At 53.1% G+C, this 8,150-nt stretch overlaps 2 non-coding genes across 2 annotated transcripts; both read left to right on the top strand.

The window, feature by feature from the left end:
• The first annotated feature begins 1,191 nt into the window (after positions 1–1,191).
• On the top strand, positions 1,192–1,265 carry TRNAN-AUU (transfer RNA asparagine (anticodon AUU)). The gene has a single exon. It is a non-coding gene; the product is annotated as a tRNA-Asn (tRNA).
• Positions 1,266–7,703: 6,438 nt separating this feature from the next.
• On the top strand, positions 7,704–7,776 carry TRNAK-UUU (transfer RNA lysine (anticodon UUU)). The gene has a single exon. It is a non-coding gene; the product is annotated as a tRNA-Lys (tRNA).
• Positions 7,777–8,150: the final 374 nt, after the last annotated feature.

The raw sequence follows: 8,150 nt of genomic DNA, 5'->3' as shown, positions 1-8,150 counted from the left end.
GTGCATTGCCATACATAGCTCCCTCAGCCCCCAGTTCTTCTCATTGAGCTCTACCATGTGGGTTTACCAGTGTCCACAGTGAGCAGAACTTTCAGAGTGATCAGGGAAGCTCCCACAGATTTATCTCCTTCCTCATTCAGACCTTCAATAGCCATGTCTCCAGTGCTACCCCATGTCACCAGTCACTGTGTGTGGTCCCACTCTCAGCTCAAAGTTCCAAAGCCAGCAGATACCTGGTCAGTTCTGACAAATCCCCTCCCCAGCGCCCATCCTGCCATTGGAGCAAGCCTCTTGCAAACACCATTTCCCCAAAGTGAGGACTTAGCCCTTGGGAATCTGAAGACACAACCTTTCTCCCTCTGCTCCCATCTGCATGCTAATCTACTGCCTGGTCACCACCACCTCTGCCCATGCTTGTTTCCTTTCTACTTTGGACATGCTCCCCAACCAGCTGGGACTATTCTCCCACTGCAAGCCTGACCTGCTTCCTCTTTCCCTGCTCCCCTTGACATTCCTTTCCTATGGGTGACCTCTGTTCCTTGAGGTTAATTCCAGTTTCTTTATCTGCTCTAGCTTTATGGCCCCCAATAGTCACAGAGCCACCTGCAGCTTCTCTGACTATAGCCATGGGGCCAATTGCCAGAGGCCAGCCTGAGATAGCCGCAGCTACTAGTCAAGGGAGGGGTGGCAATTCCAAGGCTGAGCATGCTTGAACCTAGCAACGGCGGCACTAGGGCCTCTAAATCCTCAGCACTGGCTCTAGGCAGCTGCAGACTCTGCAGTTAAGGGCTTCCCTCCTCTAGGCCATGGCTTTAAGTAGCTGAGATGCCCATCACCTGCAGCAGAGGCCACCAATTCCCACGCACCCCTCAGCTAGCATGTAGTCATGCAGAAAGCGAAGCCTGGATGATTTGGGAGGCTGGGGTACCAGGAAGTTCCCATCCCTGAGCAGCAGCTCTGCAACAAGCTCACATGTCCCCCCTCTGCTGTGGGACCAGGACCACTTCGGCAGCGCTGTGAGAGGGGAGGAAGCGAGTGTTATGGGCCCTGTCTGAGCTTGGGCCTGGCACGATGGAGCCATTGGTGCCAAGGTGAATCCGGTCCTGTCCGGACTAGCGCCTTGCAAGCTCTATCATGGGCAGCAGATCTGCAGGCTGCACAGCCTTGGTAACAGCAGACAGGTATCTAGGTGTCTCTGTAGCGCAATGGATTAGCGCGTTCGGCTATTAACCAAAAGGATGGTGGTTCGAGCCCACCCAGGGACGCTAGTAACATCGTGCTATTTCCTTGCTCCTCAAGATGTGCTGGGAGCCTCAAAAGCCACCTCAAAACCATCCCTCTTGGCCTCAGGGGGTTCAGCTGGTTGCCCGAAGAGTGCACTGGGTACGAGTCAGAAACCCATCTCCCTGCAGCCACACTGAGCACTCGGGCTTAATCCTCAAGGTCGAGCACAAAACCTTCAGCCAGGAACTTTTGCTCCCTTCCTGCCTCTGCCAAGAGGCAAGGGAGAAATGGATGAAACATGCAGGCTCAAAGGACGTCCTGTGTGCACCTAGACAGCCAGCCCATCCACTGCATCCCAATCCCCCAGGCCTAAGCCTCCCTGCCCAAGTCTTGCACCTGGCTGCATAGAATTAAATCTCACTTCTCGCTGGGAACTCGACTTCTCGTTCCCATCACCATTTTTTTTTTGGCTTCAGAGTGCAGCCACCAACTTTTGCTGGTGGCAACTGTGGCAATTTTTCCAAGCCGGAGCTCCACTGCCCCGGGGGTTGAAGTCTGAAGCCATAGCCCATGGGCTGAATCATAGAATATCAGGGTTGGAAGGGACCTATTCATGACACACGCAAGGGCTGTGTGCAGCCAACAGGGAAGTGGGAGGGAGGCATCTTTGAGCTGGTGTGTCTCGTCCATTTCTCCCTTGCCACTTGGGCAGGAAGGGCGTGAAACTTTCCCGGCTGAAGGTTTTGTGCTCGGCCGTGAGGATTAAGCCCAAGCCCCCGGCATGGCTGCTGGGATTCTGGGTCGTGTCCAGCGCACTCTGAGGGCCACCAGCTGAAACCACTGAGGCCAAGAGGGACAGTTTTGAGGTGGCTGATGTGTCACTAGTTTCTCTAGCATAGGTCAGTCCCTGGCCCTATGTTCCAGACATCCTCATTCACATCAAGCGTCAAGTTAAGAATCATTTCCCATTCCCGCTTTGTGGGAGGGGAGACTTTTGAAAGCCCTCTCTGTGCGACTGCACATGGCAAAGCAAAGAGAACAAACCCCAAATCCCCCCTGTGCTTTTGGAGCCAGGTTTGTTGTGGAAATTCTCTATTTCACTTCAATCTCTTTGGTCACTCAATTACAGACCTAAAAGTGGCAATTCTTCAACAAAAAAACTTCAAAAACAGACTCCAACGAGAGACTGCTGAATTGGAATTAATTTGCAAACTGGATACAACTAACTTAGGCTTGAATAAAGACTGGGAGTGGGTGTGTCATTATACAAAGTAAAACAATTTCCCCTTGTTTATTTTCCCTCCTACTGTTCTTGTAAAGTGCTGGAAATGGCCCACCTTGATTATCACTACAAAAGATCACCCCCACCCAACCCCCCCGCTCTCCTGCTGGTAATAGCTCACCTTTCCTGATCACTCTCCTTACAGTGTGTATTGTATCACCCATTGTTTCATGTTCTCTGTGTATATAAATCTCCCCACTATAGTTTCCACTGCATGCATCCGATGAAGTGAGCTGTAGCTCATGAAAGCTTGTGTTTTAATACATTTGTTAGTCTCTAAGGTGCCACAAGTCCTCCTTTTCTTTTCAAGCCTGGGCACTGTGATTATTTACCAGTTTCTGTGGCATTGAAGCACTAGTGTGCTCGCAGCTGCGATGGCCGAGTGGTTAAGGCATTGGAGTCGAAATCCAAAAGGGTTCCCCTGTGCAGGTTTGAGAGAGGAACAGAACCAGGGTTATGGCTGATCTATGGGGCAGGGGGCATTAGGTGAGTGGCAGAGGCTTCAGGTGCTGAGAGTTTGCCTGACACCTCAGGGACACAGTGTGAGGTGGTGTCCCAGGGATCTCTATGAAAGGAGCAGAACAGGATTTACTTGGGGTGGGGAGAGAATTGAGAGCATCTCAGGGGTTGTAGAGAGTATTGCCAGGGTTAGAGACTGGCTAAAAGACAGGCCTCGCTGTGAGCAAGACACAGTGACACAGTGACCGTTGCAAGCCTATGCTGACGTAACGAGAGTTAACATAGGCTTGTAATGTAGCTATGGCCTTAGGTCTATGAAATGTTTGGGTGAGGTAACAGGAAAAGGATGAGGGGAGATGAAGATTCATTCAGGTGTTTAGGCTCCAGCTTTTGTGGAAGTGGCCTCACTGCACCCTAAAGGCTCAAGAACAAAGAGGCCCATAAGAACGAAATATCATGACTTTATTAACATTTCTTGACTTCCAGGTGTATAATTCCTGTTTTTAGAATTCTTGGGATTGTCAAACCCTCTTGGGGTTGTAGACGTGTGTTCATTATGTTTTGAAGGCCAAAGCTGTAAATGGGTTCAACAAAGAATTAGATCAGTTCCTCAGGAGAAGTGCATCAGCTATTAACTGAGATAGTCAGGGATGTCTCCGCATGCTCTAGGTGTCCCTAAACCTCCGACTGCCAGATGCTGGGAGTAGATGATGGGATGGTTCACTCAGTGATTGCCTGTTCTGTTCATTCCCTCCGAAGCCCCTGGCACTGGCTGCTGTCAGAAGATGATGCTCTGGCTGACGATGTGTTATCATTAGGTTTTATCTGCCATAGGGCTGGATTAATCACATAAAACTGGGACCTGATTATGTTTTTACTGTTCTTTTGCACACCAAGTCAATGCCATTATGTCTCAGTTGAGCATGTCTGTGGAAGGAATCGCATTCCAGAGCTTCTCGGGCTGAGATCACTATAATCTGCAGGTGGGGAAAAAAAGTGTGTGGAGGCAAATTAAATATTTGGCTAAAGCTGGGGGCACTGTCGTGAGCGCAGCACATTAGCCAGGGTTTGTTTCTACCCAGATATGTTCTGTCTCCCGGCTCCGTAGTCGGTAGCACAGCCCGTGGTGCAGGGAAGATGGCTAATTAAGTGAGCAGGTCGGAGGAGGCAGGTAGGCCAACGAGGAGAGCCGCACGGATGGAAGGTGGGGTGGGGCAGGGAGGGATGAGACAGACGCCCAAGTCCTCACCCCCCCGCACCCCAACCCTCTGCCCCAACCCTGAGCCCCCTCCGCACCCTGAACCCCTCATCTCAACCTCCAAGAGCCTGCAGCCCCAGCCAGACCACTCACCCCAACCCTCTGCCCTAGCCCTGAGCCCCTTCCTGCACTCCAAACCCCTCATCCAAATGCCACCCCAGAGTCTTCACCCCCAGCCAGTGCCCTTGTCCCCCTGCACCCCAACTCTCTGCTCCAGCGCTGAGTCCCCTCCTGTACCCCAAACCCCTCATCCGAACCCCCCCGAGCCTGCACCTTCAGCCAGAGCCCTCACCCCCCCCCCCACAACCCAACCCTCTTCCCCAGTCCTGAGCCCCCTCCCACAGTCCGAACTCTTGGCCACACGCCCACCACACATCACCTCCATATTGGTGCACATAACAAAATTCATTCTGCACATGGATGTAAAAAATTAAAGGGAACATTCCCCAGGGCCTATTAGTAAATGTTTATGGCCTGTCACAACTCAGTAAATTGTCTGGGGGTGGAGGCATTTGGGTGGTTTTGGGTGGATCCTGCCCCCTCTGGAGGTTTGGGTCCTGTCCTTCACTCACCCCACGGTGGCGGCTCCTGCACCTCCGGTGTCATGGGGCTGGCTGGACTTAACTCTCCGCTCCGGGCAGCAGGGCAGAATTAACTTTTTGTGGGCCTGGGGCCAAACATATCTGTGGGCCCCCCTGGGGAAGGATTGTAACAGACAGGAGAGTGACACGGGAGTTGTTTTTGACACAGCACACAGCTGCACAGGTTTTATGGACAATATTTACATGTTTAACTTGCAGAAGGTTTATAAGCCACAGAGCAACTGAGGGCAGGACAAGAGGAGGGGAGGACCATGTCTATGTGTGGCCATCAGACGGGCATAAGACACCTGGCCAGCCTGCTCCCTTGCATGCCAAACACCCACTGAAGGCCACCCACAGACCAGCATGCAGGGTGGCTGCTGATTCTCAGTGGCCAGCATCAGAAGATGGTAGGAAAGCAGGGCCACCCTGGTGGGGCCTCTGACCGTTCCCACTCCAGGTGCTCACTGTTGCAGCAGGGCAGGAGATTTTACCCCAAGAGGCTTTTCCCCAGCTGGCGAGAAGCAGAGAAACACCCAGCTCCCAACGAGCTATTTAGCCCCCTCAAGCACAGGGACAGGTGCACATTTGGAGGAGGCAAACTGCTCTGCACGCTAGCCCGGGCATCTGCCCATTTACTTTGGCAAGTCAGGAATGGCAAAGGCTAGACTGGACACACCTGGGGCTCACGCCCTAGCCTTGTAACACCCAAACCCAACTCCTTTCCGGGGGTCTAGCTGAAGCCAGAGCATTGGCCTGAGCAGCCAGGAAGAGGATCGAGCCCTGAAGAAAGCAGGACTTTCAGCACAAAGAGAAAACTGCACAAGTCCAACCGCGAAGGGACTCGAACCCTCAATCACCTCATCTGAAGTCAGATGCCTGATCCATTAGGCCACATGGTCACAGGAGAGAAGCCTCTCCAAGCACTTCTTTGGAAAAGGTGGACACTGTGTTTATCAGGTCAGCTACTGAGGGGGGCAGAGGCTCTCTGGGCACAAGAAGTCAAGTTCCCAGCGAGATGTGAGACTTAATTCTATGGAGCCAGGTGCAGGACTTTGGCAGGGAGGCTTAGGCCTGGGGGATTGGGGTGCAGCGGGCGGGCCAGCTGTCTAGGTGCAGATTTATTGACCTTGAGGTGCAGGAGGGAAGAAGAGCAGGAGGAATCGGCAGTGGGCGTGGAGAAAAAGAGGACGGAGAGAGGCTCTCAGCAAGCCTGGCCAGCTCAGTCCATAGAGCATCAGGCTTTTAATGGGCGGGGCCAGGGTTCAAGCCCCTGTCCAGGCACTCAGCTCTTGTGTGCCAGGAGCCAAATCATTCCTGGTTGTGTCCAGAGCCATGTGTGGAAAAGGGAGGCTGAGACTTGTGCACCCTGCTCTGTGGCAGGGATCCTGGTAGCTCAGACTCAGGGAAGGCTTCTGTACTCAGAGGTGCTGACTTTGAGACTTCCTGGGGCTTGCTTGACCTCTGCCTCAAACCCCCACCCTGTCCTATTTCTTCCTCCTGCACACTGGATCACGGGCAGGCGGGAAGTGCTGAAGAGGAGGAGCTTGTGGGCCAGGCTGCTCACAGGTGGGAGGTGCTGGGGGGAGCTGGCTGCCAGTGGGCGCTGAGCAGCTCTTGTTTTGTTTCCATTGGTGCTGCAGCCCCATAGCACCCATGGAGTCGGCGCCTCTGGCTGCACTGATGGCTCCCTTCACACTCTGGAGAGAGGAACAGGAGGGAGGAGGAGGAGGAATCCTGCTGAAAGGCAGTGGCTGTGGAGAAAAAGAGGAGGGGTTTCTGGCACTTTTTTGCCTCTCTTTTGTCTGCCTGCTCACTCTTGTGGTCAAAGGGGTAGATTCTATCAGGAAGCCCAGTTAGCTCAGTCAGTAGAGCATCAGGCTCTTACTTTGAGGGTCCAAGGTTCAAGCCCCTGGCCAGGCACTCAGCTTTTAAGTTGCCTTGTGTTCCAGGAGCCAAATGATTCCTGGTGGTGTCCAGAGCCACACAGGGATTCCCAGAAGCCGTGGCCATTTCCTGGAAAGGCCTTTTTCTGCTGCTTAGTCCTAGGAAGCAGGATAGAATCCCACCTCCACAGGACCGGGCCCAGAAAGCAGAATCTCTGGTTGGCAGAAAGTGGGGCCAGGTACTATGATAAACCAAGGGGAGGGCGAAAGCAGCAGAGAGAGGGGGAGCAGCTGGAGAGCTGTAAGTGCAGAGTTCAAGCCTGCCAGCTGAGGGCCACAGGTGTCTAGAGACTGTGACATCATCGGGTCCCATGGCGTAAAGGTCAGCTGTCAGAGTGCTGAATACTGCAAGCTGAGCTCAGATCTCAGTGGGACTTTTGGACTTGTTGCTTCACACCTAAGCATAGGTGGAGTTTCAAGGCTTTGTCTTGCTCTTTCAAATGATGTGGGCGCCAGTCTTTTGCCTGCTTGCAGTTGTGACTTGAACACCAGAGGAGACGTTGGATCCAGAAGGCTGGCTTTGCCTGGAGCCCTATAGGGAGGGATGTGAGCTGGATTTACTCTGAGTCCTGCAGCAGCAAGGCCTAGGAGGGAGCCCTCTTGGTTGACCTGCTGGCCCAAAGTCACTTTGGCGGTGTTGGTCTTTACCCAGGAATGCTGAAGGGTGGGCCTGAGGGAGGGAGACTCAATCCTCCTCCTATTGGTCATGGCTGGAGAGGAGGCTGTAAGAGTGGCCAGGTTGATGAGCTGGGCCTTCTAGAGTTTGGGGAGGGTGGAGTTGACTTGGGCATTGTGCCGGCAAAATGCCTCAGGGTGCTGGAGGGAGGAGGAGACCAGGGCTAGGGCTGGGAAGAGAGAGAGAGAGAGAGAGCAGCAGGTTTCCTCTATTGTTTCATGCTCTCTTTTTCTTGACTAGTTTCTCCTCTGCATGAACTTGTTCCTTTTCTTTGTGAGCCTGGCTAGCTCAGTTGGTAGAGCATCAGACTTTTAATCTGAGGGTCCAGGGTTCAAGTCCCTGGTCAGGCAATGAGCTATTCCCCAAGATCATAAAAGTTTATCACTTTTGCATCCTTCTTGGTGTCTTTTTCTCTTCAGGATTTTGCCTTTCCTAAGCAGGGCCTTTTGTGTGTGGGATTGAAGGGGAAACTTCCTGACATCCCCTCTGTCCTCGCAGGCTGGAGGAATAAAGGCCTCTGGGCATATAGCAGGTTCCTCCCAGATGGCTGCATCTCACATGGTGGAGGTGCAAGCTCTGTCTCCTTGCTTCTTTTACTGCCTTCACGTGGCTGTGCTGATCTGGCTGGCCTGTCTGAGACCGGGTGTGGGGAATGTTTGGAGCTTTTGCTTCGTATTGAGGGCTACCTCCTACAGCAGAGTGATGTGGGCTCCGTGGAGAGTCT

Source organism: Natator depressus, chromosome 25, assembly GCF_965152275.1.
Source record: "Natator depressus isolate rNatDep1 chromosome 25, rNatDep2.hap1, whole genome shotgun sequence".
NCBI lineage: Eukaryota > Metazoa > Chordata > Testudines > Cheloniidae > Natator > Natator depressus.
This window is presented reverse-complemented; position numbering and strand designations above follow the sequence as displayed.